Source organism: Xenopus laevis, chromosome 9_10S (genome assembly GCF_017654675.1).
Source record: "Xenopus laevis strain J_2021 chromosome 9_10S, Xenopus_laevis_v10.1, whole genome shotgun sequence".
NCBI lineage: Eukaryota > Metazoa > Chordata > Amphibia > Anura > Pipidae > Xenopus > Xenopus laevis.
The window spans coordinates 9,510,339-9,528,176 of NC_054388.1; positions in this window are offsets into that span (position 1 = coordinate 9,510,339).

Here is a 17,838-nt window from a genome sequence, read left to right on the forward strand (position 1 = left end):
TATATATATATCCCATGAAATTATATCCTTTTAAATGGAGCTCAGTGATGTCATTGGTTACAACTGATGCATTTATATGGTCATGGGACTCTGTGACTTATATCTTTATAATACACAAAAGCCATGAATATCCTGTAAATTATATCCTTATAAACGGTGAGTTCTGATGTCATCAGTTATAAACGGTGAGTTCTGATGTCATTTCTGTCACATGACTCACTGAAACTTGTGTATTATACTAAATAAAGTACCCCCAGTTGTAAAATATGAGGATATTAGAAGTTACCTCTGAGTTCCATGACCTGTATAAAAACACTCGGCCTTCGGCCTCGTGTTTTTATATGGTCATGAAACTCCTCGGTAACTTATAATATCCTTATATTTTACAAGAGGGGGTACTTTATTCACTATATATTGTACAACTGGGGGTTACTGTATTCCCTATATAAATCCTATGCTTGCATATGTGACTGCAATGACACTGGAATCTCACAATAATTGGACTGGCTCTGACCCAAGCCAATTACTAATTATTCAAGACACATCACTGAACCCAAGATTGGGGTGCTTCAGTAATATAGCTGCCTTTTGGTGCCTCACAATATACCAATGCCTTATTGCATCACTCTAAGAGCAGAGACACACAATCAGATTCGGGGAGATTAGTCGCCTGATGATAAATCTCCTCTTTTTCGGGGGGAATAATCTCCCCGAACTGCCTCCCGCCGGCAAGAATGTAAATCGCTGGCAGGATGGTAATCGGTGCGCTTCGTTTTCTGAAGTTGCCTTATGAGAAAACTTCGGGCGACTTCGGAAAAAGAAGCGCTCCGAGTGCCATCCCTCCGGAGATTTAGATTCTAGCCGGCGGGAGGCAGTTCGGGGAGATTAGAAGAGCCGATTTATCACCGGGTGACTAATACTCCCCGAATCTGAGCGTGTGTCTCTGCCCTAATAGATGGTGAGCTCTTTGGGGCAGGGACCTCATGCCAACTGTGTATAGAAATGCCTAGTACTAAAATGTTTATTGTCACTGTCTAACTGATAATAAGATTATTTGATGCCTTGTAAAGCACTGTTTACCTCTGTTGTGCCCTATTAATATAATACAATACAATAGTATACACTCTGCGGTGCAGTCCATTGTGTCCTGAAGTTGAATAATCAGAGAGCCCACAAATAAAAGGAAACATTTATCAATCATAGACATTGGGGACCAGTGATGGGCGAGTTCGTCCAGTTTTTTTGTGAATTTCCCCCAAAATTCGCAAAACGGACGAAAATTTAGCGAAACGCCAATTTTGACGCCAGTGCCCATTAAAGTCAATCGGCGCTGAATAATCAGAGAGCCCACAAATAAAAGGAAACATTTATTAATCATAGACATTGTGGACCAGTGATGGGCAAATTCGTCCAGTTTTTTTGTGAATTTCCTGCGAAATTCAAAAACGGGCAAAGATTTTGCGAAACGCCAATTTTGACGCCGGTGCCCATTAAAGTCAATGGCCGTTGAATAATCAGAGAGTCCACAAATAAAAGGAAACATTTATTAATCATAGACATTAGGGACCAGTGATGGGCGAATTTGTCCAGTTTTTTTGTGAATTTCCTGCGAAATTCGCAAAACGCGTGAAAATTTAGCAAAACACCAATTTTGACGCCAATGCCCATTAAAGTCAATGGACGTCCGTTAATCATTGCGTCACCGCCGTCATTCGCTGGCGAATTTTTGCTGCAAATTTGCACATTTATTCGCCGGCGGCAAAACACGGAAATGTGCCGAAAATTTTCGTCTGGCGAATAAATTCGCCCATCACTGTCGGGGACTATTGATGTAGTGCAGGATCGCTTACTCTAATTTTAGAACCGGACAGTGTTTCGAGCACTTGCCCAAGCAGAGTCCATCCAGAGAGGCAGCAACATTGCTTTGTATGGATTACATTGTTTTCTGGCATCAGCAGGTATTTTGTTTCATTAATCCGAACAGGTACTAAAGTGACCCCTTTTCCCCTTCTCTTTCTTCCATCTACCCCCTATGGGCACCTGCACAATGGCCTAAAGACAAACCGGTTCTTTGGGCCATTATTGTCCATTGCAACAATTGCTGCAGGATTATCTTGGTTTTTGAGCAAAGTGTTTGTTTAGAGTAACAGTTTTACAGAGCAAGCGGAACAAAAGGAGGAGAGACAATAAGATAAGGCCGCAGCTACATGAAATGTACAGTGTTCCTTTCCGTGTATCTGCGGGGCCCGGAGACAAAGCTTGCACCTGCACTTGTGTTTGTGCCCCTACCTTGTTATAGGTAGTTGTTAACGGATGAAATCAATTGCCGTGGATGTGTGTTGACATGTCATCTGAGTTTAATGTCAGTGCACCTGCTCCTTAACTCAAAGAGTTACTGATATATATGCAAAGCTTTCAGGCTTCTAATTAATAGGCGGACAATATTGGCCCTTCTGCTCCGTGCTGCGCCTCTGTAACATTGGATTCTCACTACTAATGAATGATGCTGCTGAGAGCCAGCCACTCTAATGGGATGCTACAGAATCAAACTGGGCACAGAATTATTGCATTTATTTTAGCAGGGCTGGTGAGTAAAAATGAAATCCCTCCAATATTGCCCAAAGCAGTAGAGCCGGGGGCAGGGCCAGGATACAGCAGGGGGTGCTGGGGCAAACTGGGGGGCTATGGAAGGCCTGGCCAAGAAGCACCCAAATCACTTTGGATACAGGTTTTTTACAGCTCTGGACATTTTTTGAAGCATGGGCCAACAACCAATGAACTAGTGTTTACAGAGACAGTTATTGCCTGTAGCGGACGGAGAGAGAGAAAGAAAGGTTGGTAAAACGTTCGCGTGGGCCACTGAGTTGACTATTCATCAGCGGTCATGTAGATGTACAGAAAGAAACAGCGCGATATCAGACCAGTTGTGGCATCATGCGACGAAGATTATTGAGATGCATGGCATAGGGATCGACCCAGACGCTATCGGTATGTCGGCAATGATCGAAGAGTCTCAAATAACTGTTACTAATCGTGAGTTCGAGAGCTATTGCGTCTTGGGAGACAGTGCGTCGAGTCAGGCGAGCAGGTGTATTGCGATATTGAAAGAATAACAGAAAATACCACTTAACGTCACCGCACAACCGGACAGACCATAACGTGATGATATCTAGTAAGTACTTTAGCTGAAACACTGTGTTATGCATACTGAGACCCGGTGGTGAGTTTGATGCGGACAGTCGCACGGCGACAATGAATGGAGGTGGGGGATGACTGTCGAGTGTACAGGGACGCAACAGCGATGGTGTATATCGCGGCTGAAGGTCGTCTGGTGTGACATATGAGCTAGTCCATAGTCGAATGATGGCTACCTATGCGAGAGTGAGGTGAGTCGCCGACTAATGGAATTCATATGCGAGCACTCACGGCATGCATGCATGTATCCGGGAACCAAGGTGATGGAGGTGGTCGAAGAGAAGCGGCGATCTCGCGTGACATAAATAGAGTAACATTGCACACACCAGGACAGACACAAACGGAAAAGTTAGTAACATACGAAAAGTAAACACGCAGAAATAAGAACAAAGCCCTCCCCGAAGCGATAACAAAAACATGGTGATCAAGTAAAGAAAACAAAAGACAAAAATAAAAAGATCAAAGAGGATGCATACATACGAGAGTGAATTTACATATAACTTACATAAAAGAAACGATAATTTAGACAGAGAGAAAACTGCTTTTTTCCTACTGTTCACCCTGTCCACCATACTGACATTACATATACCCACCAGAGCTGGGATAAGAGCTATGGATGCCTAAGGCTAGTATGACCTCTTGTATGTCTGCTGGACCCTATCTGCCACAATGCCAACCCCAACTCAACCCCAACCAACCCCCACCCTAGTACCAAAACCCATTCACTCTCTCCTGTTCCATGGGCCAGAGGTACAAAAAGCTGCAGAATTTTGTACTTATCATCCTAGTGCCACCCCATGATATCCTAGTCACCCAGTTTCTGGTCCTGATTCCTGTCCCACACATCTCTGATGCTGCTAAGGTATGTCGATAGTCATGGGTAGGGAAGATGCTGAGCCTACAAAAAGGTCCACCTACCAAAATCAGAAATTATTGGCATAAATGCACCCAACTCACAGGTTCAGGCCAGCCTGTGCTCCCCTGGTAGACATCCCCAGCTCACCCCTAGCTTACTTGGTATTTAGATGTGCAACCTAGGGGACACCAGCAAGTCCCAGGTACAGAAGTGCACTGAAATTACTTGGCTTGTGCTAAAAGCATTTCAGTAACTGGCATGACCCACGTGTTACCAGTTTTAGCCAGTTTTAGTATTTGCCTGTGGGACTTATTCTGCAATGATGACCCTATCTCTCTGCATGTTTCAATGTATAAATAAGTATCTCCTCTTTATAACCATTAGCCAATGACACAGTGGCCCTAGCGATATAAGTATGATGGAAAATGCCAGAATACATGCCTGGTTTGAGCAAGCAGTAACTGTTGGACTAAACATCTCTAACTCTTGCCAGCTCCCTTGATATACTCAGCAAGAAAAGCTATAACAGCTATTGCTTGAGAAATCTGCAACTGGTGGGAATAAAGTTCCCTCTACAGATCCGCTGGATCCTTCCTATCGTATTAATCTGCGCACACTTGTTTCTGTGTCATTTCTGGCAGGGAGCAGGTTAAAACATTCCAAATGAACCATGGAAAGGGATTTTAACATAAGCTACACTGCTGTTTGACAAAATCAAATATGTTTAATGAGAAACATCTTAAGATGAACGGGTCAGCAAACATGAGCAGAAAGTCGATTTCCCGCTTGGGAAACTGGGGAATGGTGTCACTAAAAAAAAAAAATCTGCTTTGAAAAGAAACAGGGAAATTTTAAGTTAGGGAAGACCTAAATCCGGGAGTTGAAATCGACCGAATGGTTCAACTAATGTTTAACATTGTAACAAAGTAGTTGATGGGTGTCCAGGAAGTTCAATCCTTCACTGAAATAATTCTTACCTAGTTTCTAGTTCATTCAGAGGATGGTGAAAACCTCATCTAAAGCCTTAATCTGTCCATGTTTGGTGAAGTCCACTCTTTGATGAAGTCCCCATTGGTTTTCTTTGTACTGGGTAACATCAGACTGATCCATACATATCATACAGTGGGTCTGCAGAAATCCATCAGATCAGGACCCCATGTACAGCTGTATATTCAAACCTGCTTGAAAACTATCTGGAAAAGCTTTGGCCGGACATTGATCAGACAGGTCCTGTTGAGGGCCCTTTACATTGCCTAGTCTACAGGCACAGCTTTTAAGGAGCCACACCACGTAGGGCCAGCTTTAGAAGAGAGAGTATCCTTCAAGACTGCAAACCAGTCCCTGGATCATCATTTTACTAGAAGTAGTAATATCAATAACATCTTACTTGCTAAGTAGGCACCCAATATTTTCTTGAAACTACTCAATGTAGTAGTAACAGCTCTGCTTTGAGTATTTCACAGTGATACTTGTTCTAAAATACAGTAGAAACCAGATATCAAAAGAAATCAGTTGACTCCAGGAATGACTAGTCACCAAAAAGTATTCAGTCACCAAATATTCAGTCACCAGGAGTTCCATCTTCCTTATCATGTGAGTTATAGGGTCAACAGCCATATTGTTCTGATATGTATGCATTTGTTTTCTGAATGACGCTATATAGTCACCTTCTTAGGGTATAACAAATAAAGTGATCAGTAAGATTCATGTAAGTTGTGCCTTTTTCCATTTATAATGATATACAATGAACAGGCTCTTTAATGAGGAACAGAAAGGCCCCAGTTATCTAAGTACAACAAATTAGAATCAAGTGGTTCTGCACTTTCTTTGGTGTTTCGCATCACATCTATGCCAAAACATGGTGCTCGGATCACTGATTGTACTCCGCGTTCTCAAAAAGATGATGCTTTTTCTAATAATCTTGTCATTCTTTCAGAAAGCAGCCAATTGGAAACAACATTAGAAAACAAGGGGCATGCCAATTATGCACAAAAGTCGCTGCTCAATCTCTAGTGGAATTTTACTTTGCACTTACGGATCTCTTAAGGTAAAGTATGTCTTTATCAAAGAGCAAAGCTTTTACTGTATTGCCAGGTGAGATGTGTTGAAAAGCATTTGGCGACTATAAAAAATGGGGGAAAAATTAAAAAAAAAGGAAACTCCACTAAAATAATATTAGCACCGTCATGTTACAATTCAAGCCCCTGCCTGTTGCTAGGATCGGCAACATTCTAGCACACACATTTCAAGCTATTAAAGGTAATTTAACATGTAAAATGTAAAGAAAATAATGACCAACTGCAAGCTGCTTTCAAATAATGCTGTCTACTACAGATTGTCTATTTCTGGTCTACATCAAACAAAAATAGAGAAAAAGAAAACAGGAAGATGATTATGATTGAATGGGGGATATCCTTCCTGAGCATAAGCGAAGATGTGGATGCACTCGCCTTTTAGTCTGTCTCAAGAATACATCCCATGACTTGCATGACAATAGTGTAGCTGTCCAAAGGTATTTGTGATAACTCAGAACTTCCTTGTTTTTGAAAGGCCTTGTTTGTTTAATAAAGCAAATTTGCAACCTTAATTGACCTTCAAAATGTCCTTCACAAGATCATAATGATGACGAGAAAGGTTCCAGTGTCTTAATCCTCAGCCCAGGTCTTCCAATAATATTGCCTAACAAGAAATGTTTTTTCTGAATAAAATCCATTTCAACTGTATTTGACTAAATGTCCTTTGTATGATAATGTTGAACATCAAGAAGCTTGCAGCCACTTGTTCCCTCAATCCAGCTCTCCCCATCTTATTCCCTAATAAGCACCTTAGTCGACCTTCAAAATGTCCTTCAAAAGATCAAAATGATGATTACGAAGGTTCCAGTTTCTTGATCTTCAGCCCAAGTCTCCAAAAAATATTGATCAAAAAAAATGTTTGGGTTTTTTTTTTTTTAATAAAACCCACTTTCAACCAGCCACTAGTTCCCTCAATCCAGCTCTCCCCATCTTATTCCCCAATAAGCACCTTAGTCAACCTTCAAAATGTCCTTCAAAAGATCATAATGATGACGAGAAAGGTTCCAGTGTCTTAATCCTCAGCCCAGGTCTTCCAATAATATTGCCCAACAAGAAATGTTTTTTCTGATTAAAATCCATTTCATGACTAACTGTCCTCATGATAATGTTGACCATCAAGAAGCTTGCAGCCACTTGTTCCCTCAATTCAGCTCTCTCCATCTTATTCCCCAATAAGAACCTTAGTCAACCTTCAAAATATCAAAATGATGATTAGGAAGGTTCCAGTTTCTTGATCTTCAGCCCAGGTCTCCCAAAAATATTGATCAAAAAAAAAATGTCTTTTTAATAAAAAACCAGCCACTAGTTCCCTCAATCCAGCTCTCCCCATCTTATTCCCCAATAAGCACCTTGGTCAACCTTCAAAATGTCCTTTAAAAGACCATAATGATGACGACAAAGGTTCGAGTCTCTTAAACCTCAGCCCAGGTCTTCCAATAATATTGCCCAACAAGAAATGGTTTTTCTGAAGCACCTTAGTCAACCTTCAAAATGTCCTTCAAAAGATTAAAATGATGATTAGGAAAGTGCCAGTTTCTTGATCTTCAGCCCAGGTCCCTCAAAAATATTGATAAAAAAAATGTTTGGGTTTTTTTTTTTTTAAGAAAACACACTTTCAACCTTATTTGATCTTCAAAACATCCTTCTCAAGATCTTTATAACTATAAGGAAGGTTGTGGTCTCTTGCTCCTCAACTCTGTTTTTCTGATCATATTTCCCAACTAGAGATGTTCTTCTGTGAAATTCAGAGTTTGTCAAGGATTTCTACATGAGAATGTCTGCAACCAAAATCCCTAGATTTGTAGAGATCCCTGCACATCCTCATGATCCTTTCCCATCTAATTCCCACGCAACCACCAATCATCCAACAGTAAAATACATACATGCATACTCCAGATGCTATTGTGTCCCTGGGGTCACCAGCAATGAGGGATTTCATTCTAGATGATTACATAACCACAATATCTTTTCTGAGACAGACTGGTCGATTAAACAAGCCATGAATCACTCTGCTATGTTGTGTCTAAAGAGAAAAAAAAACGGTGATATTCACACCACAGTGATCAGTGGTTTCAGTCATCCATTGCTTTGGGAAGATTATTAACCTATTCAGTGATGCATATTTTAAAGTGACATCACAGTGCATGAAAAGTTTTATTATGAAATCTGAGTAGAAACTTTAGTTCTCTGGCTCTTCTCAAACTGTATTGTCACCTGGAAAAACACTTGTCAAAAGAGAAGATTGATGTTTTGAAGATAACATGGACAAGTTGGGTTTACGGACATAAATGGTGATATGATATAAGGGCAGGTTAGAATAAAATGATGGGTTCCTTGCTCAACAGTAGATCTTCCCCAACAATATGTGGACATCCCTTGAGATTAGAAAAAAGAAGGATATCATTTCTGGTGGGAAGGTTGACTTTTATTAATAACAGTTAAGTGGTGGAATTGCCTTACTAGGAATGGCCCAAGACCAAAGTGTTGGAAAATGTTTGTCACACCCTGGCCTCCATATTTTATTCTTGGTGCTTCAGTAGTTTGGGAGATGGCACTGTTGAGTACTTAATTAGGTACACAAGGTTCTTACAAACGGAGACTAGCCCTTGTGCTTTATTATGCCACGCAAACACACAACATTTGCCAAAGGGGCACCTGTTTTGAAGAACCTTGTGTGCCGCAAATTCTCTGGTTCTCTTAAACCTGAGCTACATTGTACAATACATGTATTTCAAGATCAGTCAATGCAATGTCAGATTGAAACGATATATTTTATCAAAGCAGGGAAAAAAAGCTTTTGAGCCACTGTCACTAAGTTTGTTCTCATTTGAGTCATTCTGGAGGTAAATAAGACTCGGCCTGGAGAAATGTGGACTTTGTCACTTTAATATCACATATTAAGAACTGACTTCTAAATTGTCTTCACAGTTTCGTTGGCAGGTTTTTAGACCTTTTTTGTTATGATATATTACATTTCTTAGTTATTTTCTCTTGGCTTCAGAGCCATTAGGAGAAAAGTGTGAGAACCTGCCTAGAACACTGGGCGGGCTGTGAGTACTCAGTATTCCTGACGTACGTCCAGCTGGAGAGCTCCAATCCATGAACAAGCAATAAGTGGTTAATAATTGGACAGTGGCTTTCGCAGAGGATGAAGGAAGATCAGACAGACTGTGGTTCATGTCAACCTCGTGGAATGTATAACTCCAGTGCATTAGTCAGTACCATAAAGGCTTGGGATAGTGCTCTGCTGCCAATGTATGAGGATGTAGAGACCTCAAGTGCGCTTAGTCAGCAACATTCAGGCACAACTTCATCCTAAAATACTCCCTTCCATGGTCTGTAGCACAGCAAATCCCTATAGGTGCTGAACCAGTCCTTCTGCAGGATCCCTATCTAATACCCATTGTAATGCTGGCCATAGACGCACAGATCCTATCGTATGAATCGAGGATTCATACGATTTTCGGATCGTGTGTGGAGAGTGCCGACATCTTTCGTCCGGCGGAGATCGGTCATTTGATCGATCGGACAGGTTTGATTTTAACCCGACCGATCCCGCCAGAGCCCATTGCGCATCGTAATCGGATCCGAACATTCAGATTACCCCCGATATAGCCATGCTCGTTAATGGCATATCGGGAAAAGATCCGCTCGTTTGGTGATGTCGCCAAACGAGCGGATCTTTGTGTTTATGGCCACCTTAAGCAGCAGCCCTGCCCTGTTTGTGCATTTTAACAACCATTTAAAGAAAAATAAAATGAAAATAATAAAACCTACTGATAATAGTTTTCCTTTCAAATAGCATCATGGGGTGGGGGGGGGGTTGGTAAGAAAGTTGAACAAATGCGAAGCAAACAAGACCACAATACAATTTCTAAAAAAAAGCATTTTTGTGGACATATATATAACTCAACCATGCTATTAACAGCTCCTTTAAAGCTAATTAGGATGTGAAAAGGTATCACAACAGCTGGTCAAGGATTATGGGATTTATAGTTCACGGTTACAGGGGCTGCCTGTTTCACATCTATGTTCTAAATCATGTCAAATATGTGTGAAATGGCTCTAAGGGAGACATGGATTTGCTCTATGGAGCACTAAGCCTGCTTACCATTGCCTACAAAGACATCAGTATTTTATAGCACCTGCTATAGTATATTGTATCAAATATATTGAATATATATGTATTTCAAAAAATGATTTACCTCTCATCTGAAGAAGTACACAACTTATGGGTTTCTCAGAGTTTCTTGTAAAGCCTGCAGCCTTGTGCCTTTATATGATCACAGAACCCCTTAGTGACTTCTAATATCCTTATCATTTACAGTAGGGGGTACATTATCCCTTATAATACATGAGTGATACTCAGAGTTCCCTGTATAACTCAGCCTGCAGCCTTGTGCCTTTATATGGTCACAGAACAACCCCTCGGTGACTTCTAATATCCTTATCATTTACAGTAGGGGGTACATTATCTCTTATAATACACGAGTGATACTCAGAGTTCCCTGTATAACTCAGCCTGCAGCCTTGTGCCTTTATATGGTCACAGAACAACCCCTCAGTGACTTCTAATATCCTTATCATTTACAGCAGGGGGTACATTATCCCTTATAATACACGAGTGATACTCAGAGTTCCCTGTATAACTCAGCCTGCAGCCTTGTGCCTTTATATGGTCACAGAACCCCTCAGTGACTTCTAATATCCTTATCATTTACAGTAGGGGGCACATTATCCCTTATAATACATGAGTGATACTCAGAGTTCCCTGTATAACTCAGCCTGCAGCCTTGTGCCTTTATATGGTCACAGAACCCCTCAGTGACTTCTAATATCCTTATCATTTACAGTAGGGGGTACATTATCCCTTATAATACATGAGTGATACTCAGAGTTCCCTGTATAACTCAGCCTGCAGCCTTGTGCCTTTATATGGTCACAGAACCCCTCAGTGACTTCTAATATCCTTATCATTTACAGTAGGGGGTACATTATCCCTTATAATACATGAGTGATACTCAGAGTTCCCTGTATAACTCAGCCTGCAGCCTTGTGCCTTTATATGGTCACAGAACCCCTCAGTGACTTCTAATATCCTTATCATTTACAGTAGGGGGTACATTATCCCTTATAATACATGAGTGATACTCAGAGTTCTCTGTATAACTCAGCCTGCAGCCTTGTGCCTTTATATGGTCACAGAACAACCCCTCAGTGACTTCTAATATCCTTATCATTTACAGTAGGGGGTACATTATCCTTTATAATACATGAGTGATACTCAGAGTTCCCTGTATAACTCAGCCTGTAGCCTTGTGCTATATTAAATCTTAATATAACTCACCTTATAGTATAGTCATGGAACTCCTATAGCAAATTGTATAATAACCCTACAGAATGTCTATATTGCATATATGTTATTGGAAAGCTGAATAGGTGGGATTACATGTTGGTCTACAATACTCTTTCTACCTACATCCTCCGCTTTTCATTTAACCCCCCCCCAAGACAACTCTGCCTGAAAAAACAGGTGGGGGGCTTTTAGTTTAAAAGTAAAACATGGTTCCCATTCTTAGTCCTTTATGTGACCTGACCTGGATTCCTCTTGCACAACCTCAAGGTGCAATCAGAGTGTCACCTCTCCAATCAATCAACCTGTGAAAGGTCCCTTGAGATATCCCCCCCCCCTCTAAATCCCCCCTTGTATAAACATATATATACCCCATGCCAGGCCATAAATAAATGTAGACACTGAGTGAAAAGGAAAATAGAGTGCCATTCAGCTGACTTCCAAAGAACTGCATTGGCCTCGCTTTTGAATATCAAAGGAGGTGTAAATCAGGATTGCACAACCTGCAGCTCATCTAAGAGGGTCCAATGAATAGAACCACAGGTCTAATGGGTAGCTTCCCAGGGGTCACCTGTCCCCTGCGTGTAATAGCTCTCCCAGGGTACCTGGACTTTAAACAGATTGAATGACTCTCTTTATTAGGAGGGACACGGTAATCTTTTGCAGATGTTCTCACACAAGGTGGGTGGAAAAATGCCCCCTGCTGTAAGTGCTTATGATAAAAAGGTTACCTTTAAAAAAATAAAATAGACCCGCGGAGAGACGTTTCTAAGGGTTCTTTTCTCTGCTCTTATTTCCTGAGATCATTAAGGTGGTCACATACCTCACCTTTAGTCACCAGGACAGGTTTCTTTTTTTTTATAGCGCTATGAAATGAGAATACCATTGTTCCATCCTGAGATCTCTGCTTCCCGATGTTCCCGTAGATCAGAGAACATGTCTCTCCATGGGATATTATATTGCCCCCAACCTACTCATAGACTTCTTATTATTGTGACATCAACATTTTGATATATATTCGAACACGCGGTATAGCAAACAATTGGCCCACGACATCTAAAAAGTTGGACAGCGCTGCACTAGATAAACACAATGAACTAATAAAGCCTTTTCAGATGTGGTCTCCATTTAATATTACCTTGTTTTCATTCTGTCCATCACCCTTAAATTATTTTGTCAGATTTTCTTTTTCTTTTACCATTACGTTTTTTTACCAGCGTTAAAAATTGCCAATTTTTATTTTTTCTCTCTTGTAACAATGCTTGTTCCTTTTTTTTTTTTTATATATTTCTTGGGAAAAAAAACGTTGAATATGGTTTCAATTTTGCTCAGCGCTTCATTAGTTCAAATGAGGTCATATTACAAAAAATATTAGATTGTTGAAAGAGGAAGGGGGTTGTTTTTTATATTTTCCCAATAAGAATAAAATATCGTTCAGATGAGTTTGTAATTCCCGTTTTTTTGTTTATTAAGCTTTAGGGCAGAGACACACGCTCAGATTTGGGGAGATTTAGTTAACCAGCAATAAATCGGCTCTTCTTCGGGGTGACTAATCTCCCCGAACTGCCTCCCGTCGGCTAGAATCTAAATTGCTGGCGGGATCGCAGTCGGAACGCTTTGTTTTCCAAAGTCGGATGAAGTTTCCTCGTGAGGCAACTTCGGAAAACGAAGCTTACCAATTGCCATCCCGCCGGTGATTTACATTCTAGCCGACAGGAGGCAGTTCAGGGAGATTAGTCGCCCCGAAGAAGAGGAGATTTGTCGCTGGGTGACTAATCTCTCTGAATCTGAGCGTGTGTCTCTGCCCTGAAGGCACATTTATTGTAGGCTGAAATGGCCAATCTCTAAAAAACATGGTGGTCTGTCATTAGTCCAGTTTTATGGGTTTATTTCTTTGAAGTGGACAGGGATGGAAGCAGCTTGACCAAAGCACAACTGATCATTAGAAAGTTCATCGGCGTGTTACGACATGTTACCCCAACAGCCTTCATTAGCCCCCTCACAATACTATACCTTTAATGTTCCCTTTAATCAGACTGTTACCAAGTCACTGGAACTAGATTGTACTGCGAAACAGAATTTGCCTCGGGCTAAATTTGCAAAGGGATTCCATATGACAAACTTTCCTCTTTCGAGCAAGACATAAGAGAGGGTCAACGACGGTGCTGGACCTGTGATCACAGCAGACAAAATCTTTACACTGACTCAACAGGTTCAATTTATCAAAGGTTGAAATGAAATGACGTACCAGATCTACTGAAACTTTGATCCAAAATACATGTTTAAAGAGCCAGCACACCTTAGAAACAGCAGAACCAAGATCTCTGTGATATCCTATTAGCAAACAGGATCTGCTAAAGCCAACAGCCTAAAGCAGGCCATAGACGCAAAAATAAAGTCGTACTAATCGAAGTTTCAAATGATTTGTGTGTGGATCATCCAGGGACGCCATCACAAATCACGGGCCCTTTACAACAACATTTTCTGGGCCCACTGGTCCCCCATAAAAAAAAAAAACATTGGTGGTCATGGCCCCCCTAAAAATTAAAAAAAAACATTGGCGTCAGGGCCCCCTCTACAAGTTTTAACAAATAAATTGGTGGTCGGGCTCCCCCTATTATCGGCCAGGGTTTCCCATACAATAAAAAAAAGACCATTGGTAGCCAGGGTGTAAAAATAAATAAATAAAAATAAAGATCATTGGCGTTCAGTGCAATTTACCTTTAAAGGTCTTCTTCATTCTCCTCTTATTCGGGTCTATTCGCCAACTTTCGGCGGCTTCTCCTCTTGTTTGGGTTCATTTGGTGGCTTTCGGTTCCAATTGTCGGTTTCGGCTACAATTTGCGGTTTTCGGATCAAATCTGTGTCTTTATGCTCTTTTCGTGGAGTTCGGCAACTCAAGGGGGGCCCGGGAAATTCAGGAGGTGCATCGCTGTCTGGCCCCCCTTACAGCATCAGGCCTGATAAAGTTGCCCCCCTCTGTACCCCCTAATGGTGGCCCTGAGATCATCCCAACATTTTTCATACCATGGCAATCGGTAGTTTAGCCAATCGGACAGGTTAGAAGATTTCTGTCGGCTAACGATAATTTCTCTGCATGTATTGCCTATGGGTGATTGACTGTCATTGCTAATTGTTGGACATAACTGTCGTACGATTGCTGTCGCAGCCAGAACACCATCTGATTTGTTCTTTTACCACTTAATTTAAGCTGTTTCTTGACAATGTCATGAAATCTACTGATCACCAGCTAGAGGTCTACTGGTAGATCCCGATCTACTTTTTGGGCACCCCTGTTCTAAAAGCTTCTTGATATGCCTGCACCAGAGCCATTGCTTTGGCAAGGCTTCAGGCAAACAGATCAGATCAGATTTAACACCAAAATGCATACAAGAATTTCCGTGTCAAAATCCACTCCATGTGCCTGCACCCTGCCCAACACAGGTACATCAAGAAGCTCTGAGTTTAGAGATGGCTTCTCAGCCTGCGTTTATCCACCATGTGTGGCACTAGTATAACCATTTCCAGAGTACACTGACATAAAGGCCAACAATTTAAGACTCTTGTTTATAATACATATTTCCCAGTGCTATATGACAGAGGGTGTATATATCAAGTACATCCAATACATACAAATAGTGTCCAGTACAAGAGGTCATTAGAGCCAGGGTGGGACTGCGGTGGGGAGGTCCACGGAGGCTGAAACATTTTGAGTTTTCTTCCATTGCTTTGGCCACAACATCCAAGAAGCTGTGTTTTAACCTTGTGGTTGACCTTCATGCACAGTTGGCCAACAATCTATCATCCTATCTAAACGCTGGTAAAGGTGGCCATAGACTCCAAGATCCGCTCGTTTGGCGACATCGCCAAACGAGCGGATCTTTCCCCGATATGCCACTAAACTGCATGGCTATATCGGGGGTAATTCGAACGTTCGGCCATATGGCCGAACGATCGAATTACGATGCGCCAAGCGGCTCCGACGGGTCGGTCGGGTAAAAATCCAACCTTCCCGATCGATATCGTGGCCAGATATCGATCGGGAAGACCCGTCGGAAGCCCCCATACACGGGCAGATAAGCTGTCAAATCGGTCCAAACGACCGATATCGGCAGCTTTATCTGCCCGTATATGGCCACCTTAACACATAACCCAATTTTTGTGATATCTTACCCAAAAGCCCTTAAATTTCCAAGAGGAGCAAGAGGATGGTGGAGACCCCAGGCAAGGCCTGACAATCTATAGATACCATAGATATTTATTGGGCCTGTGGGGGGATGTTTAGCCGTCTGTATACTCAGTCTGGAATGATGAACCATGTCATGGGACCATGTCTAATTACAGAGATGCATAATGAACATAGGCTAATTCTAATTGCACAAGCCAACAGCTCAATGTATTTGGTTTAAAAACATCCCTACAGTATGGCTGACCAAAATCCCATAAGTCTTGGTTAGAGAACGCCCCTACAGTTCCTTCCAAGGGAAACCTTCTCCATGCAAGCCAACAATGTGTATTTATATAAGGACAAATATTTAAGCAGGAGGGAAAACCTACCTCAACGTCACTCTCAATTTACTCCTTCAACCCAGGAAAAGTAATTACTGTAAATGTCCCAGTGTAGCGCTGATGATAATTACAGGCTTTCATTGTTTGTTTGGATTCCTTAAAGTCTTGTAATCACAACATTGTGTTCTTTTTCTTTCCTGTTCCTTTTTTTTTACTTTATTCCCCCTCGCCGCCCAAAAAAAAATTTAAAAACATGTTGTCCTGTTGAAAGTTGAGCCAATCTCTCTCTCTCTCTCTCTTATGTTTTATGCAGGGAATGTATAGAAGTCAAATGATGAATAAATCAACATGGGGAATTGGCTTTTGCCAGAAAATAATGATTTGTCAATTACGCGTACAAGAAAACATCAGTTCGCTTGGATTTTACTTTTCAATGCGGAGGCCATTACGTGCCTGTTTTTCTTAGAGACGGCTGCAAGCTTTGATAGGATTCTGCGATCTTTTGGAGGCCTCTCTTTGTGAAGATGGTCTGTGATTTCCACTATATATTCCCCCTAAACTTATGGACCTCTAGTCTGGAGAACTGGGGAGCACAATGCAGTTCTTTAGGTTTTGAATTTGCAAGCCCTGCTTTTAAGAAAGTAGTGCAAGGGAACTACCTGACACTTTTCTCAGCAGGAGGCTGTTGTGGGGCAAGTGCTGATAAAGAGGAATGAAAGGAAATTCTTTTCTATCTCCCCACCACCACCTGCTGAAACACAGCATTCAAATATATTTAATGGATGTTTTGTGCGAAAACCGTTCTTTCTCTGTATATGTGTATTTCATTGTATATCTGTATTTGTACATTAAGTGGAAGCTGCCATATTGTAAACTTAAACAGTAAAGTCTGGGGGTATAGCTTAGTGTGTGCCCAGAACATTCCTTCTCTGTATATTTGTATTTATTCTTATGGGAAGGAGGTGCCATATTGATTCCCTTAGACAGTACAGTATGAGGGTATAGCTTAGTGTGTGCCCAGAACATTCCTTCTCTGTATATTTGTATTTATTCTTATGGGAAGGAGGTGCCATATTGATTCCCTTAGACAGTACAGTATGAAGGTATAGCTTATTGTGTGCCCAGAACATTCCTTCTCTGTATATTTGTATTTATACATATGGGAAGGAGGTGCCATATTGTTTCCCTTAGACAGTACAGTATGAGGGTATAGCTTATTGTGTGCCCAGAACATTCCTTCTCTGTATATTTGTATTTATACATATGGGAATGAGCTGCCATATTGTTTCCTTTAGACAGTACAGTATGGGGGTATAGCTTATTGTGCGCCCAGAACATTCCTTCTCTGTATATTTGTATTTATACATATGGAAAGGAGGTGCCATATTGTTTCCCTTAGACAGTACAGTATGTGGGTATAGCTTATTGTGTGCCCAGAACATTCCTTCTCTGTATATTTGTATTTATACATATGGGAAGGAGGTGCCATATTGTTTCCCTTAGACAGTACAGTATGAGGGTATAGCTTATTGTGTGCCCAGAACATTCCTTCTCTGTATATTTGTATTTATACATATGGGAAGGAGGTGCCATATTGTTTCCCTTAGACAGTACAGTATGAGGGTATAGCTTATTGTGTGCCCAGAACATTCCTTCTCTGTATATTTGTATTTATACATATGGGAATGAGCTGCCATATTGTTTCCTTTAGACAGTACAGTATGGGGGTATAGCTTATTGTGCGCCCAGAACATTCCTTCTCTGTATATTTGTATTTATACATATGGAAAGGAGGTGCCATATTGTTTCCCTTAGACAGTACAGTATGTGGGTATAGCTTATTGTGTGCC